This window comes from Rutidosis leptorrhynchoides, chromosome 4, assembly GCF_046630445.1.
Source record: "Rutidosis leptorrhynchoides isolate AG116_Rl617_1_P2 chromosome 4, CSIRO_AGI_Rlap_v1, whole genome shotgun sequence".
NCBI classification, from domain to species: domain Eukaryota; kingdom Viridiplantae; phylum Streptophyta; class Magnoliopsida; order Asterales; family Asteraceae; genus Rutidosis; species Rutidosis leptorrhynchoides.
In genome coordinates, this window is record NC_092336.1 from 252,625,986 (window position 1) to 252,646,014 (window position 20,029).

General features: G+C 30.6%; 1 long non-coding RNA gene across 1 annotated transcript; it reads right to left on the minus strand.

Annotated features, from left to right (window-relative positions):
• Positions 1–1,646: 1,646 nt before the first annotated feature.
• LOC139839402 (uncharacterized) lies at positions 1,647–3,311 on the minus strand. The gene is made up of 3 exons (XR_011756944.1): positions 3,215–3,311; positions 2,550–2,614; positions 1,647–1,890 (listed from the first exon to the last, which is right to left on the minus strand). It is a non-coding gene; the product is annotated as an uncharacterized lncRNA (long non-coding RNA).
• Positions 3,312–20,029: the final 16,718 nt, after the last annotated feature.

A 20,029-nucleotide genomic window follows, 5' to 3' on the forward strand; every position in this document is an offset into this window, starting at 1 on the left:
CATCCAACAAAGTTTTACCTCTGTATACCACCCTCAGGGGAAAGGGCTCGTGGAAGTAACAAAAACGAGACATAATCAAAGGTATTGAAAAAAGGTTGGGATGATGCCACCAAGGGTGCGTCGATGAGCTTCCACTAGTGTTATGGGCACATCGTACCACCCCCAAGCGGAGGAAATGAGAAACGCCTTACATCCTCGCGTATGGAACAGAAGCAGTGCTCCCCGCAGAGATACAGGTCCTAACTTAAAGAACAACGAATCGAGAAAACAATGCAGCGAACCTTCGCATCAACCTCGGCCTACTGGAAGAAAGAAGAGAAGCAGCTCTGATACACGAAGCTTCCTACAAAAACACTATAGCGAGATACTACAGCAAGCGGGTGAAACCAACTGCTTTTAAAGTTGGAGATTATGTTTTGCGACTTCACATCACAAGCAAAGTTAAATATGAAGGGAAACTAGGACCAAACTGGGAAGGACCCTACGTGATATCAATTGTGCTTGGAAAAGGATCCTACAAACTGGAAACCACCACGGGGAAAGCGATACCCCGAGCATGAAATAGAGCAAACCTCCGAAGGTTCTACCATTAGAGCTCATGTTTTAAACTATTGTTTGCTTTTGTACTTGTAGTTGAAGTCATCAAAATGTAGTAGAAGCCCATACACTTCCTACCAGATATTTAATATACTTCCTACAACCCTTTTGATAAATATTTGTTGTCTATAAATACCATCTTACATACTGAATCACGAAGTAAACCTTCGAAATATCCGAAGCAAAGAAACTCCTTAAAAAATAAATTTCCCACGAGGAACAATGCGGATCCCGAAGTAAACCTTCGAAATATCCGAAGCAAGGAACTTCTTGAAAAAATAAAGTTACAAGAGGAACAATCCAGATCACGAAGTACACCTTCAAAATATCCGAAGCAAGGAAATTCCTTGAAAAATTAAATTTCCTAAAGGAATAATCTGAATCAAGAAGTAAACCTTCGAAATATCCGAAGCAAGGAAATCCCTTGAAAAATAAAATTTCCAAGAGGAATAATCCGGATCACAAAGTAAACCTTTGAAACATCCGAAGCAAGGAAATTTCTTGAAAAATAGTTATCCTAAATAGTCATTTCTCCACCAATGAAAATTTGATTCTACCATTTTCATGACGTCTACTTATTTTTATTTTATTATTTTTTATTTTTTAAAAAAAAAACTTTTTTCTACTTAAAGGCCGGAGGTCCTCTCGGAAGCAATCTCTTTATCCGTCGAATAGAGAGAGGGATGACTTTCTCTACTTTTGAGAGTGTTTCACTCTGAGTGGAGAAATGACTTGTCTTTATTCTCGGATAGGGGAAGGATTGTCTACATCTCACCTCCCCATACACCACTCATGTGGTATTGGGTTTTGTTGTTGTTGTAATGATGGAAAAACCTTCACGAATACTCAAAGCAACAAATTATCTTGCAAAAATCCTATTAAAAAGAGGAATATTGATACAGATGATTTAAACAAAGCAACATCTTTGTCGCACTCAAATCAAATACCTTATACGAATAAACAAAGATAAGTTATGTTCAGTTAATCATGAGACGTGTATTTAAGTTTTTTGATATATAACTATGAGATATGAGATTACAAAAGTTGATTACTTTCACAACACATCAAATAAGTTATGTTCAGTTAATCATGAGACTTCAGTTAATCATGAGACGAGTAATTAAGTTACATCATATCGAAGAAACTCAGAGAATTCTGAGAAATGAACAACATCAACGAATCTTGATAGTAAAATCCATTTCTTGTCAAACATAAATTTCAATCAAAAGCACGAATTCTTGAAGATATTGTCAACTTTAAATTTTTTACTTCTTGATGCAATATAGCTTGTCCCTGCAAGGATAACAACAGCACCAGAAATTAAGGTTCATTTCAAGAAAAGTACAATTACTTGTGATTATATTAAATACAAACAATAAAATAACATATACATATAATATATGCTTAGGGTAAACTTATATATTTGACATTTGACATTTATATATTTTTTTTGACCGGCTGGTTAGTTGGTTAGACACACTCACATGATAGGTAGAAACCCGGGATCGAACCTCACAACCATCGTCGGGAATTTCACCCGCAACCGGGCTGCTTTGAACACGTGCACCGCCCCTGCATGCACAGGGAATCACATACCCGTGTCCTGGATCGCCTGCTGGGAAAACTCCCCCCTCCCCCCGGAATCGAACCTGCGCCACTTCAATGAGAGGTGAACACGGGCCCGCCTCAAAGGAGCTGTTACCACTCAGGCCGATGCTTCGGTGGTTTGACATTTATATTAAAATGGGTGATATAACCATTTTTACTATGTACATAGCTAAAGATAATTGGTTGTGTGCATATCACTCCCATATTAAAATACACTTTTAAGAATAAATTACAAGTAGATTCATTAAGAGTACAACTGAAAATATCAAAAATATCAATTTCTATTTTCCATATATTTATAAAAGTAATATTAAAAGTAATATAATTATACGAAGAGACCTCACCTGGCAGGCTAGCCATACCTATGAATACCGGAGAAGATTAATGGGGCACGTGCTAGCGTCACACTCTGAAAACAAATCATCAATTTACACTTTAGTTCATATTTATTATATACAGTATAAGTATATATATGCATATGTATATTAATTTTATATTAAATTTTACACGAAAAAAAAAAAACAGCAATCTCACAAAAAACTGAAAAAGTGGTTTACTTTTAATACACTTCAAAAGTCTTTCAAGAAAAATATCATAAAGTTAAACATAACTGATAATGAAAAAAATAGTTACTCCAATAATAATAAATCTTAGCCCAACATTAAGCTTTAAATATAAAATATGTTAATTACTAGAAGTTTTATCTGGATCCTTTTTATATATTAAAAAAAAATCATATATAAATATATTATACATGGTGACAAAAAAAATTATATATAGTTATCATGATACATTTTGTCTTGTTAACAACAGGTAACATATGCCCTGAATCTTTATGCTAATAGAAACAAATAAGCGTAAGATTTATTGAATATCTTATACATTTTTCTTTTGAATGTTTTATAAATACGTCATTTACAACAGATCAAACCAAAACATGAATACTAAATCAATAGTTTTATTACAATTCGTAGATGTAATGTAATAGATATGGATGAGAGAAACTTACAGAATGCAATGCAAGGTGTGTGTCAATGAAATGGGTGCAAAAAGAGAAAATAAAAGAAAGGGTAAAGAAGAAGTAGAAAGCGTGTGGTTAGTTAGAATTATGACAGAGGTTGCGTGCTATTTATTTTCATGCATTATATTATAATTTTAATATTTAATATTTAATATAGTATATCATAAAATATGTACATAAATGAAATTTAAAAATAAATAATACGTAGTAATAACAGCTGGCTATATATATTATTTCAAATTGATCAGTTGGCATGTTTTAAGAACAAATATATACGCAAATATAGGCTATCATCATCATCATATAACTCATCATCTTCACGCTCCTCCACCTCCTCTTCATCATCATCATCAAACACGATCTACAAGCATCATGCATATCTTTATTTTTGTATCTACTTTGCTATAACTTAGGTAACTCTCCTACATCAGCGCCATATGAGAAAAACAAACTTTAACATTCTTTAAACTAACCTATCTGTATCATACACTTCACTTCAAAATTTAATTAATTTTTGATATTATTTAGATGCAATAAATAAAAATTAAATCAACATTTTATTGAATAAATAACACATTATATTAATATAAATTAACCATTACATAAATTAAAAAAAAAAAAACATTGCATTTGTAATTTAAATTAAATACAATAAATAATACTAATTGTTTCGAAAAATAAAATCATACGAGAGTAGGGATGACAATGGTCACCCGATCCAGTGGATGTCCATCTGATCCACCCGATTCATAATGGATATGGATGATATAAATGTATATGGATACGGATATTGATAAACCTAAATGGATACGGATATAGATATGGATGTAAAAGTTTCATCCATGAATATATCCATATACACCCGAAATACATTTATAAATACATAAATATAGATATATGCTAACACATTTACTATTATATTATAAATGCATTTACATATACACATATATTTTTTCTTGAAATCATATATTGAATTAAACCATAATATATTAGAATAAAACACGTATATATTATCAAATAAAAAAATAAATTACACATTAAATTTGTCATAGTCTATGTTTAATAGTAAGTTTAACAACTTGTGTGATATCTTCGATAAATGTTACACGTTCTTATGGATAGATTTAATTACGCCACATTACATAAATTTATTATATTACGTTTTTGTTTTAATCACATATATAATAGGATAATTATGACGTTTCTTGAATATCCCATGGATATCCATTAACCCGCTTAATCCATTGGATATGTGTATAGATGGATGAACAGAAATTAAATGGATATGGATGAACAAAATCTAAATGAATACGGATATGGATACGGCCTTACCCGATCCATATCCGATCCATTGCCATCTTTATCCGAGAGTGTCCAAATGTGTTCGATCAAATTGTTGCGAAAGACATGTGTTTCAACTCTTTCTATCTACGTATGTCGCAAAATGTTTTCTGAGTTTCAGAGATAGTCTTCTTCAAGGTTGCATATATTACGCGTCTTGTCTTCGGTTATTGTCAAGACCCGTCCTAATCCATCCGGACGAAGTCCATATCGATTATAAACGATTCACAACAGTTGATTACATCGCGAGGTACTTGACCTCTATATGATACATTTACAAACATTGCATTCGTTTTTTTTTTAAAAAGACAATCTTTCATTTACATCGAAAGTTGACGGCATGCATACCATTTCATAATGCATCTAACTATAATTGACTTAATAATAATCTTGATGAACTCAACGACTCGAATGCAACGTCTTTTGAAATATGCCATGAATGACTCCAAGTAATGTCTCTAATATGAGCTAATACACAGCGGAAGATTTCTTTCATACTTGAGAATAAACATGCTTTAAAGTGTCAACCAAAAGGTTGGTGAGTTCATTAGTTTAACATAAATAATCATTTCCATTATTTTAATAGACCACAAGATTTTCATTTTTATTTATCATAAATATATGTCCCATGCATAGAGACAAAAATAATCATTCATATGGATTGAACACCTGGTAACCGACATTCACAATATGCATATAAGAATATCCCCATCATTCCGGAATCCTCCTTCGGACATGATCTAAATTTCGAAGTACTAAAGCATCCGGTACTTTGGATGGGGCTTGTTGGGCCTGATAGATCTATCTTTAGAGTTCGCGTCAATTAGGGTGTCTGTTCCCTAATTCTTAGATTACCAGACTAAATAAAAAGGGGCATATTCGATTTCGATAATTCAACCATAGAATGTAGTTTCGATCACTTGTGTCTATTTCTTAAAGCATTTATAAAAGCAGCGCATGTATTCTCAGTCCTAAAAGTATATATTACAAAAGTTTTTAAAAAGGGAATAATGAAACTCACCTAATGTATTTTCTAGTAAAAATACATATGACGACATTAAACAACTGAACAAAGCAGGGTTGGCCTCGGTATCACGAACCTATATTAGTTGTAATTATATTAAAAAACATAGTTGAATTCGAACAACTTTATATATTTATGTAAATTCATTAGTTATATCCTTTTTATATTAATAATATATAGATTTCATATTTATATAAATAAAATTAATTTTGTAAAACAAAAATGATAATAGTTATAATACTTGATTTTTACTAATAAGGTAATAATTATATTAATGATAATAATAATGATACTTACAATAATAGCTGTAAAATATAAATTTTATTGTTAATGATATTTATAATAATGTTAGTAATAATAGTAATAATAAAGATAATCATAATTCTATAAAAAAAAAGATAATTTATAATAACTCTTAGTCAAAGTGTTAATTTTAATAAAAAGATACTAATATTAACTACAATAATACTTTTATTACTAGTGATAATAAATTTAGTAATAACAACGTTAATAACTATATTAATAATAATAATGTTAATAATCCTTGTCTTAATAATAATTGAGTGGTAAAATCATATTTGTTAATGAGGTTAATAATATCAATTATAATTTTAGTTATAATTACTTTATTAATAATGAATGATTCTTAATACTTATTTTAGCATTTATAATAATAATACTTATAATACTTGTAGTAATAATAATAACTAATAATAATGATAATAATAATAATAATAATAATCATAATAATAAAAATAAAGCTACCTTCAATTAAATTCGGCCTAAGAAAAAGAAAACTGCCACTCCAGGGATTCGAACCCACGACCTCCCGCTCCTCAACAACACTCCCTACCAGCTAATCTATTACGTTTTTCTGTTGTATCTCCCACATTAATCGAAGCGTATGAATGAAGCAATTACAAAAGATCGAGATGAAGAAATGGAAATTTTCCATAACTTTTGACGTAGTCGTGATTGAAACCCGGAATTCAAGGGATTTAAAGAAAATCTTCGAAATCTGAGAGATTTGATTCTTCAGCGAATAAGGAAATTAAGATCTTTTTAATTAAATACGGTGATCTGTCTCGATTACTCTGTCTGATATTTTCCTTATAAATTAGGCTCTCCCATTCCATTATTCTCACCATTCCTATACTCAATTCTCAAATTCAAAAGATTGTGAAAATGCTTAATCCAGTTCTGATCCTTGTCCTCACCCTGACTATCGCAACAATCATTCTCCTTTTTCCAACTTCCACCTGACGAATCTGTTTACTTCTACTTTTACCTTGGGGGATACTATTTTTAATTCTATCGTGTCTTTATATTGCTATTCGTATTAATATTCCCGGTTTGAAACCTCCGTGTTGTTATTGGGTTTTATATTTTCTCTTATATTTTGGAATACATGTTTCCGTCTTCTATAATCATTGTCATTCATAGTTAATGCTCTCTCTTATTTGCTGCGATTTATACCCCCTTTCTATCTCGGAGCTTCATGCTTTTGTTTTCTTTTTGCAAGTAACGGTCCAGAATTCATAGGTGTGGAGTTTCGAATGAGCTTAATGTTCTAAACAAGAAAGAACGTATTAGCACGATTTGATTTGTCAAATTACCAGAATCACTGAGAATAGAACTATCAAGAATATATTTTCTTGATATGTTCAGAAGTTAATCAGAATGAAAGAATTATGTAACATGACACATGATGACGTTATAATCTGTGAATCATCATGTTCCATTTAGAAACTCAGCATGACTTACTGTAATATAATCACGTTGATCAAGTGTCATTATATTATACTAACTCATGCATCAGTTCCCAACATTACTTCAATAATATTCATATTTTAAGTTTGAAAGTTTACAGAATATAGAAACAAATAGTTTCTATATGATGTAACACTGATATCATGAAGAGATTAATGATTTTAGATAAGAATACTTATGAAAATTTCTTCAGAAATATGGAAGATATTTATAATGAAAGATACGATGATATCTTGGAATTTCTAATATCGAAGGATGGTGAAGAAAATTTGTCCGCAAGAGTTTGGAGTCAGAAGCAAGGTATTCGCTAAAGATTTCATCATAAACAGAATCATTAGGATTCTTAATGTACAAGTTTAGTCCTTGTGATTTGTTCAGAGACTCCTTCGTAGTTTGCTCAATCAGTTTTTCAGTTTCAAACTTTTTCTGAGCTTTGCCAACATACAATTCTTTATCATCAACTTTTGGCTGTTGAGGTCGTTTACAGTTTTTGTTGCTTCATTCAACTTTTCAAAATTCAGAGTATTAATTCACAGACTGGGTGCTTTTCAGAATTTCAAAATGAAAGATCATAATTCTAAGAGATAAATGTTATACATATAACTGTTGATGTAGATATGCTGTGAGTTTTCAAAGTACTGATTGCTGATTCCTGGTAATTGGTATGACAATTCTTGTTACAAGATACGGATAAGTACATGATGAGACTTCAATAGATAAATATAGTGATTTGTTGGAGGGATTTAAACCAAGGAGCGACGAGGTTGCTGGTACATCTGCTAGTAATATGGTGGAATATAAAAGGTTCCCCGGTAACAATAAAAGAGTACGCATATATATCAAGGTTATAGTAAGGCTAGTCCGACTAAAAAGTCGAAGTTGACTTGCTGTAGCTGTGACAAATTTGGCTAATTTGAAAAGAGTTGCAATGTTATTTTTGGTAATAACAATGCCAAAGGAGCTAGCACAGACACGTGTTAAACGTTTACTCAGGTTCCGAGTGTTTTCAAGTGCATAACTATATGCATCAATCTTTTCTTCCGTAGATGAAGTGTGGTTGGTTCATCCTCCCGATTGAGGTGTTTTCAAGAATTATGAAAGGTTTGAACGCATATTGTAATCGTCAAGATACAAATGGGGTTTAAGATGAAATCAAGTGGCAAACTTGAAGAAATGTTTAGTTTCATATGTTATAATCAATATTTTAATTCATTTCAATTATCCAATGTTATTAGTCCACGTTCGATAGTCCACAGTTAACAATTCAATAATTCATATATAATTTAATATATAATATTCGAATTAATTAATATGTATAGTGACCCGTGTACATGTCTCAGACTCGATCACAACTCAAAGTATATATATTATTATAGAATCAACCTCAACTCTGTATAGAGAACTCGATCATTACTGCATATAGAGTGTCTATGGTGATTCCAAATAATATATATAAATGCGTCGATATGATATGTCAAAACCTTGTATACGTGTCCCGATATTTAAAGTGCGTAAAATAAATAACAAAAATTAAATAACGATAAATAAAGTGCGTAAAGTAAATAACAGAAATTAAATGATGATAAATAAAATTACGAGAATATAAATTACGATAAATAAAATGTGATAAATAAATTACGATAAAATAAAATGTAATACGGAATTAACAGTTAGCTAGGAACAGTTAGCTAGGATCTTGTTAGCGTGGTTTTTTTAACAAAATTTCATATTGTTAATTAGTCTGTTTCTAATCAATTTTTATTATTTCTTCATTATGCCACTTGTTGGATTCTGATAGGTCAAAATCCAAATATGAAATTGAATTTGAATGAAAATAGTTATTATTTGGTGAGCGGATACGGATATCGGTGGTTGTAAATAGGATAGTAAATGATCGTTGAATCAAATTTGAAGAATGCACATTGTAACTTATTAATGTGAAATCTAAATATTCCTCGGGTATTACCTACCCGTTAAAATATTTTCACCATTAACAGTTTGTACAAAAGAATTTTTAATTACAATCTTTATGAAAACATATATACATATATATTTTCTTCAGATGTAATCATGGATTTAATGAGTCAATATGATATTAAACTCATTTGATTTACTGTTAGAACAAGAATATATAATCTCTAAAACATTAGAGATTACATAATCGCTATGTCGAACGAAGATAAATGATGTAGAACGTCATGTAGAACGATGATTATACTCGAGGTACAGAATGAGATGTCGAAGCTGGTGACGTGGATGTTGTTATTAGTGGTACTAGTGTTGTTGGTGCTGAGGCTGGTGATGTTACTGGTGTTGGTGATACTGCTGGTGCTTGCAAATTGTGTACCGTGCTCTCTAAAGTTAACACTCGAGCTCGGAGTTCTTTAACTTCTTCTACTAACCCTAGTTGGTTATCAGTGTGAGGTAGAGGTCGGATATCTTCTCTAGTTCCGTTAATGGTAGCTTCAAGATGAAACATTCTTGCAAATAGGGTATAAACGGTGTTGCGAATGGGTTCACCGGTGAGCGGGTCGACTACTCCAAGATTAGGTGGTAGATTCGGTTCATGATATGGAGTACCTTCTTCCCTTCTCCATAGGGTGAGTATGTCGTGAACTCACCCCCATTTTATCCAATAATCACGGTAGTTGATTGGTTGGTGTGCTCCTGTCACGCTGTCTTCGGAGTCAGAGGAACGTGGTCGATTCGTAGAGGCCATCTTACGCGATCACAGAAAAGATTTTTGATATGAAGAGTTTAGTAACACCAATTGATAGTTGGATGTATTCTCAATGCATAATATGCATAGATATATATAGTACCAGGATCCCTTAAATTACGGAGAAATTTACGAGAGATATCAGGCAAGGTCTACAATGACAGATGAGCTAAGATATGAATTGTCAGATACGCTAAGATATGAATTTTGTCTATACACTATTCATGCAATCATTGCGGTAAGATGTGTCTAGACTAAGAAAGATAAGTAGGTAATTTCCTAAAGATGATAAACAGATGATTTCCGAAAAAAATGAGAAGCAAAACTTTTGACATGCAGACACGGTCGAAGTCCAGACTCACTAATGCATCCTAATGACTATCAGTTAGACACACTAATGCAAGACCTGGTTCGCTAAGACCTCGGCTCTGATACCAACTGTCGAGACCCGTCCTAATCCATCCGGATGAAGTCCATATAGATTATAAACGATTCACAACAGTTGATTACATCGCGAGGTACTTGACCTCTATATGATACATTTACAAACATTGCATTCGTTTTTTTGAAAAGACAATCTTTCATTTACATCGAAAGTTGACGGCATGTATACCATTTCATAATACATCTAACTATAATTGACTTAATAATAATCTTGATGAACTCAACGACTCGAATGCAACGTCTTTTGAAATATGCCATGAATGACTCCAAGTAATGTCTCTAATATGAGCTAATGCACAGCGGAAGATTTCTTTCATACCTGAGAATAAACATACTTTAAAGTGTTAACCAAAAGGTTGGTGAGTTCATTAGTTTAAGATAAATAATCATTTCCATCATTTTAATAGACCACAAGATTTTCATTTTTATTTCTCATAAATATATGTCCCATGCATAGAGACAAAAATAATCATTCATATGGATTGAACACCTGGTAACCGACATTCACAATATGCATATAAGAATATCCCCATCATTCCGGGATCCTCCTTAGGACATGATATAAATTTCGAAGTACTAAAGCATCCGGTACTTTGGATGGGGCTTGTTGGGCCCGATAGATCTATCTTTAGAGTTCGCGTCAATTAGGGTGTCTGTTCCCTAATTCTTAGATTACCAGACTAAATAAAAAGGGGCATATTCGATTTCGATAATTTAACCATAGAATGTAGTTTCGATCACTTGTGTCTATTTCGTAAAGCATTTATAAAAGCATCGCATGTATTCTCAGTCCCAAAAGTATATATTGCAAAAGTATTTAAAAAGGGAATAATGAAACTCACCTAATGTATTTTGTAGTAAAAATACATATGACGACATTGAACAACTGAACAAAGCAGGGTTGGCCTCGGATTCACGAACCTATATTAGTTGTAATTATATTAAAACACATAGTTGAATTCGAACAACTTTATATATTTATGTAAATTCATTAGTTATATCCTTTTTATATTAATAATATATACATTTCATATTTATATAAAAAAATTAATTTTGTAAAACAAAAATGATAATAGTTATAATACTTGATTTTTACAAATAAGATAATAATTATATTAATGATAATAATAATGATACTTACAATAATAGCTGTAAAATATAAATTTTATTGTTAATGATATTTATGATAATGTTAGTAATAATAGTAATAATAAAGATAATCATAATTCTTTAAAAAAATGATAATTTATAATAACTCTTAGTCAAAGTGTTAATTTTAATAAAAAGATACTAATATTAACTACAATAATACTTTTATTACTAGTGATAATAAATTTAGTAATAACAACGTTAATAACTATATTAATAATAATAATGTTAATAATCCTTATCTTAATAATAATAGAGTGGTAAAATCATATTTGTTAATGAGGTTAATAATATCAATTATAATTTTAGTTATAATTACTTTATTAATAATGAATGATTCTTAATACTTATTTTAGTATTTAAAATAATAATACTTATAATACTTGTAGTAATAATAATAACTAATAATAATGATAATAATAATAAGAATAATAATAATAATAATAATAATCATAATAATAAAAATAAAGCTACCTTCAATTAAATTCGGCCTAAGAAAAAGAAAACTGTCACTCTAGGGATTCGAACCCACGACCTCCCGCTCCTCAACAACACTCCCTACCAGCTAATCTATTACGTTTTTCTGTTGTATCTCCCACAGAAATCCATATAACCCGTTTCTTGGCCCAACAAAAATAGCCCAACCTAAATAAAAGGATTCGGCCTGTTTTGATGATCTTCGGCCCAACATAAATTCAACAGCCCAAAACATAGAAACAAGTCCAATGGCCTGTGTAGCTCACTGTTAAACTAAAAATAAAAATAAAGCTGCAGCATGTGGGAATCGAACACAGGACTCCTCGTTAAACCAATATCATCCATAACCATTCAACTGCTACGTCTTTTCTGTTTTATATTTGATTTTAATTTCATTTATCTCTTTTTCTGTTTTGATTTCTTGAAATCGTGGACCATCACAATATCTCAAAAAGAAAAATAATAAATTTTGTTTGGATAGTCTTCGATCAGTACCTATTCCAAAGATGGGTTCCACGAGCAATCATTCACGACCATATAACAAAGAGAAGTAAGACAACATCATCGAATACCATGTGGATGTTTAAAATAAGAAAAGTATCATTGTCATTAATTCCATTATCATCACTACTTCATCTTTCTCGTCATCATTAGTCATCATTTTGTTTTAATATAATAACGAAACAGGAAGAAGCAATAACAATTGCAATTTGACAGAAGTAGCAGTAGAAATTCGTAGGTGTTTGAATAGTGGTTTGCAAAGAAATAAGAACAAAAGAAGTCTAAGCATGGTAGCAGTTTTTAAAAAAAATGAGAGAGAGTAATAGAGAGAGATATATATAGAGAGGGAGGAAAGGGTGATGGAGGATGGTACCGATGGTTGTCAAGGTGGATGGTGTTGAATATCGTGGTGGTTCCATCGAAACAGGAAACATATACAAAGGTGGTGGTAATTGTGTTAATGATCAAGTGGGTGTGCAAATGGGTTGATAATGGGGTAGCGGATCATGGTGATTGGATGGTTGTGATGAAGCTTTAAACCGAACAAGAAAGTGACGGATGGAGGCGGTGGTAGGGTGAAGGTTGGTGATGTTGGTGCTCACGGTTCTTCAAGACTTAAATGAAGGTGGTTGTTGACGAAAACATGTAGTAGAGTGGTGGTGCTCAATGGTGATGAAGGTAGCGGTCTTTGGCGATCAAAATAATCGAATAACAGCAGTTTAAATGAAACCGAAACATGGTAGCAGGTATGAGCAATTCGATGGGTTTATGTGGTGATTGTTTGGATTTAGATCACAGTACAGGAAGTAGTATCAATCAACTAGAATATAAGTGGGTTTGCATGGGATTTTATGTTTAGAATAGAAGGAAAAGATCATAAGTAAATGGGTTTTCTATGATGGTGAACGAATCCTTAACAGCTGGTTAAAATCGATTAATATCTTGGATTGATTGAAGTCGACAATGTCCTATCAGGAACAGATAAGATATAAATAAAAATAAATAAAGCAGATTCCATTCTAACTGAATTTGTTACTTTGTGTTTAGCTGGGAATCAAATGGTACTGGTTTTGTTGTATATCAGATTTTAGAGACAAGATCCAGATTACCTACAGGGTGATAGTAACCAAGAACAGTTTATGATTCTAATTACTTATTTATAGTTATGTTATACTAGTATTGATATATTTACTGATATTAATCCTACTAATAACTAAATTCATTATTTTCCTACTAAATTATCATAATAATGATTTTTAATAATAATAAAATTAGTATAATACTATAATCATTTAAATGTATCAACTTTCATATTTACATATTATATGTTATAATGATATTAATAATATAAATAATAATATTAATATTAACAACAATGATAAGAACAATAATAATAACACAACAATTATATTTTTAACTTGTAATTACATTTAATATATTAATATTACAATTATATAACATTTATTTAATATTTATATATTACAAATAATTATAAATTATATATATTTATATATATTCATTTAATAATAGCTTAATTATTTAATTTAATACTTTACATTCTTAATTTCAATTGATTAAAGTGTATTTTTATTAATTCAAATTATTATATGTACACTTTCATTTATATATATATATATATATATATATATATATATATATATATATATATATATATATATATATATTTATATATATATATATATATATATCTACATAATCATTTACACACAATTGTTCGTGAATCGTTGACCATAGTCAAAGGGAAATTGATTACATGAATATAGTTTAAAAACTTTCGAGACTCGACATTACAGATTTTTGCTTATCGTGTCGGAAACATATAAAATTTAAAGTTTAAATTTGATCGGAAATTCCCAGGTCATCACAGTTATCATGTTGTATAGTATAACACAAGTGTATGATTCGTCGTATTTTATTGATTTTGTACGGTCTTGTTGGGTGCTTTAATATTACCCAACGACCTTGAAGTACCTCGAAAGGTCGTTCGATGTCTTTTCTTGCGGTTTCTTGAAACCTTTTAACCTTTAAATTTTTTGTCTCAATTGTGTAGTGAGCCGTCCTAATCCATCTGGACGAAGTCTTCAACAGTTGGTCCCATTGCGAGGTTCTGACCTCTATATGCCATGAACGACTCCATGTAATATGAGCAAATGCACAGCGAAAGATTTCTTTCATACCTGAGAATAAACATGTTTTAAAAGTGTCAACCAAAAGGTTGGTGAGTTCATAAGCTTATCATAAAACAATAAAATTCATCATTTTGATAGACCACAAGATTTAAATGCTGCATGGTACAAATGGGCCCGAATCCTATACCCACCTGTAATGTATATGCGATATCTTTTAAATACGGTACACATTTCTCGTGTACGAAATCTTTTTTTTCATAAATCTTAGTAACCGTACACATATCTCGTGCACAAAAACTAATACGCATAACATGTGTATAAAAATCATTCCCTCGATACATAACATTCATATGAATTGGTGGCAATTATCATGTCCACATAATTCAAGGGTGGCAATTATCATGTCCACATAATTCAACGGTGGCATTTATCATGTCCACATAATTCAACGGTGGCAATTATCATGTCCACATAATTCAACGGTGGCAATTATCATGTCCACATAATTCAACGGTGGCAATTATCATGTCCACATAATTCAACGGTGGCAATTATCATGTCCACATAATTCAATAATAATCCGCAGAACTTATGTCTGCATAATAATTCATTCGAGGAATGTTTTGCTTGTGTCTATCTCGTCAAACATTTATAAAAGCATTTCATGTATTCGCAGTTCAAAACATATTTCAAAAGCATTTAATAAAGAAGTTGTAAAAACAGCGCATGTATTCTTAGTCCCAAAAATATAAAGAGTAAAAGGGAATCAAATGAACTTACTATACGATATTTTGTAGTAAAAATATACATACGACGATACTGAACAATGCGGGGTTGGCCTCAGATTCACGAACCTATATCATATATATATATATATATATATATATATATATATATATATATATATATATATATATATATATATATATATATATATATATATATATTAACACGCATAATTGTAATCGAACAAATTTATATATATATATATATATATATATATATATATAAATTTATTAGTTATATTATTTTTATATTAATAATCTATATATTTCATATATTCATTTTGTATATTTAGCATAATAAGAATATTACTTTTATTATGTTATATGTATTAAATATATTTTTTGTAACACCCTAGGCAAATCCCACATTGCCCACACACATGAGTGATCATGGGATTATAATGTAATACTCACGCTTAAATGACACAACGCGTTTTGGGATCACAGGCAGAGCAGATGTGCGAGTACGTTGCAGTTAAGCGTGCTCGGGCGAGAGCACTACCGGGATGGGTGACCTCCTGGGAAAGTGCTTCTCGTGTGTGGTCGCCAAGAAAAAGCCGTGCGCCTGCGGGCAAAGCGGACAATATTGTGGTCATGTTAAGCTGGGGTGTTACAGAATGGTATCAGAGCCACTCATGTGCCGTTGGGGGTGGTGGGGCAAACCTCATCGAGGACGATGAGTCCCTAAGGGGGGGGGGAAAATGTAACACCCTAGGCAAATCCCACATTGCCCACACACATGAGTGATCATGGGATTATAATGTAATACTCACGCTTAAATGACACAACGCGTTTTGGGATCACAGGCAGAGCAGATGTGCGAGTACGTTGCAGTTAAGCGTGCTCGGGCGAGAGCACTACCGGGATGGGTGACCTACTGGGAAAGTGCTTCTCGTGTGTGGTCGCCAAGAAAAAGCCGTGCGCCTGCGGGCAAAGCGGACAATATTGTGGTCATGTTAAGCTGGGGTGTTACATTTTTGTATATATATATATATATATATATATATATATATATATATATATATATATATATATATATATATATATATATATATATATATATATATATATATATATCGTTTGTTTGTAAAAATTATAATAATACTAAAATAATATTGGTAATGATTAAAAATAATAATAATGATAATAGAGTAAAAAAATGATACTTTTAAATAAAAATATTAATTCTAATAATAATGAGATACTAATAATAATAACTATAAAAATAATTATTTTTCTAATAATAATAATGATACCAATATTTATATTATTAACTATAATGATAATAATACTACTAATAATAATACTTGTGACGACCCAGAAATTTTTGACCAAAATTAAACTTAATCTTTAAAAGATTTCGACACGATAAGCAAGGTCTGTAATGTTGAAGTCTCAAAAATTTTGAACTATGTTCATGTACTCAATCGACCCTTGACCACTTCCGACGATTCACGAACAACTAATTGTAAATAGATACTTATATATTTTAATATATATATAAATGTCTATATATATATATATATATATATATATATATATATATATATATATATAAATATATATATATATATATAAATGTGTATATAGATATATATATATATTTATATATATATATATATATATATATATATATATATATATATATATATATATATATATATATATATAAATATATATATATATATATAAATGTGTATATATATATATATATATATATAATATGAAATATTATATACTGTAATTGTAATTGTTAGAATTAATTATGTAAAATAATATTAATATATAATGATTATTATTTAAAAAGTATCTACATATATAAATAAAGTATATAAAATATACATTTTGTGATTTCGAAGTTATTTAGTAAACGAAGTAATGCTCAATTGTCATTTGATCGATAGTAAAAATGAGTGAAAAAGGAACTTATATGATTTTAAAATAATGGTGATCCGAAAATGAGTTGTATAAATTATAGGCTCATAAAAAAAATATTTAGGAACTATTTGTTGAATTTTAAAACTTTTTATATTTTACTTGGGGTTGGGAGTGAATAATTAATGTAATTTTTTATTTAATAGTTAATGACCGAATTTTATATCATAATGGCTGACAATAATAGTTGGTTCTTTTGAGCTATCAAATAGCTACATATAAGATTGTTTTAACTGATAATTATCGATTGCATAGTTTAAGGTTAAATTAGAATTGGATACTAAACATGTGTTCAGCTTGAAATTTTGGGTTTAGGTATTTCAAATCCCACTAATTACGCCATTTTAGTTATACTCTTATAGATATCCTTTTATATACAGTGTATCAAACTTGTCTATTAATCGAATAGCAAACATGATAGACAAATCATCATTTTCTCCTTTAACTTTTCTATGTTTTCTTTTAACAAACACAACACACACATGTGTGCTATTAAACTCCATAGATAATGTGTCTAGGCCACTAGTACATCATATTAAATCATATATCAATTATACATACACATTTATCATATATATATATATATATATATATATATATATATATATATATATATATATATATATATATATATATATATATATATATATATATATATCGATCAATCTATATCATCACCATCACCTCTTACTTTAAATTCCTACTCCAACTTTACACATATATACATTTTTATCTTGTCTAAAGAACCTACACCCACATGTTCTTTTAATTTATTTATTATTAATATTATTGTTATATATACTTCTGTGATGTTATTCGAAACAACCATACCAACAACTTTCTATCTTTACTTTTCACTTAATCAAAGTATTTACACGTGGATATTATTTTAACACACAAGTTGCTATTATCCTATTCTTGATTGGTACTTGATTAGCACATGTTTGTGCATGAACATAGAGAATCCGTGATTTATATCTATTATTACTACCTTTACACCTATTACCTTACATATATAGATAGATATATATGAATTATACATATAAACATATAATACCACACTTGCATAGTAAAAACACCACCAACGAAAAACCCACTTCATCACCACCAAGCCTGCACACTGTTCAAATCTGGATTACTTCGATTAGAACCAAAACCATGACCGGTTGTTTACTTGCCACTGCTCGTTGTTGTGTACGCTTGCTGTTGTCGGTCGTTTCTACTTATCACCATTAACTCAAACTAAAACCCGATCACCATCTTCATTCCCAAGCCGCCACCACTCTTGAATCCACTTAAACCACCATTGTATACCACTTCATCAACAACATATTACAAGAACCAAACCTACTTGCTGCCGTTCTACTTCGGATTTCGACACCATTAAACCATCACCATAAAACCCCACGAACCCATCCTGCAGCTGTTGTGTGATTCTGTCTTTGTTCGATATAACCACACAACCGTTGTTACTAGCTGCTAATTTTTGAGCCCATGGTACAGCTATAAACCCTGAGTAAATTACTATTATAATTGCTGTTGTGTACAGCTGATCGACCTACAACATCAACAGTGTAGCAGCTGCTATAGTCGTATGGCCTGCTGCTGTTACTAGCCGTCTGTTCCTGTTATCTGTTAGCTGCTACAGCTATTATACGACCCACCTAAGTACTACTGTTGCACGAAATATTTTATTGCTCAAGACCCATCGAACTATTGATACTTTTTGGTTGTTTCTTTATGTTCTTAATTCAAAACAAACCCCAAAAAGAATTTTAACCTTCCAACTTGTAACTCCTTTGGTTATCGACTATGAGCTGTAAAGATGGACAATATTATACTTTCTTTTCTTTTGGAAGTGACACTTTACAGCTGCACATTAGGTTTGCTTTTACAAATTCTAAATACCATAATACTTATCGTGAAATTAATATGATAATAGGGCCGAGAGTTATTAGTTGATTAGGTGGTGGTTTCTTGTCCTTACCAGATAGACTAAAGTAGCTAGTGGGCCGAGCTTCTAGGCCAATAACACTTTACGGTTTGCTATTGAAGAAACAAAGAAAGAAATGGTGATGAATTGATAACATGATGATGAGGAAAAATCGATTATGATTAAGATCATAATGATGTTACATATAGATGATAGAGATGAGGATAATAACGATTTAATGATGATAATAATGTTGAAGATGATACGAAGTAGATAATGATTGGTATATATATAATGCACCGTATTAGTGTTAAGAATGTAGAGTAGGAAATGGTACCCCAATATGAAGATTGATGTGTGCAGAGGTGTATACGAAATAGTTATATATTTACTACGAAATATGACGAAATATGATACAATTTTACACAAGTTATTTATTTATTTATAGAATGGATATACCTAAACCTTGCTACAATACTTATAGGCAGTGTACCTAATCGTACAGTAGTGTAGTTTTTAGTATGTCCGGTTCGTTCCACAGGGAGCTAGCCAAGTTTAACGCTATATTTTTAAAA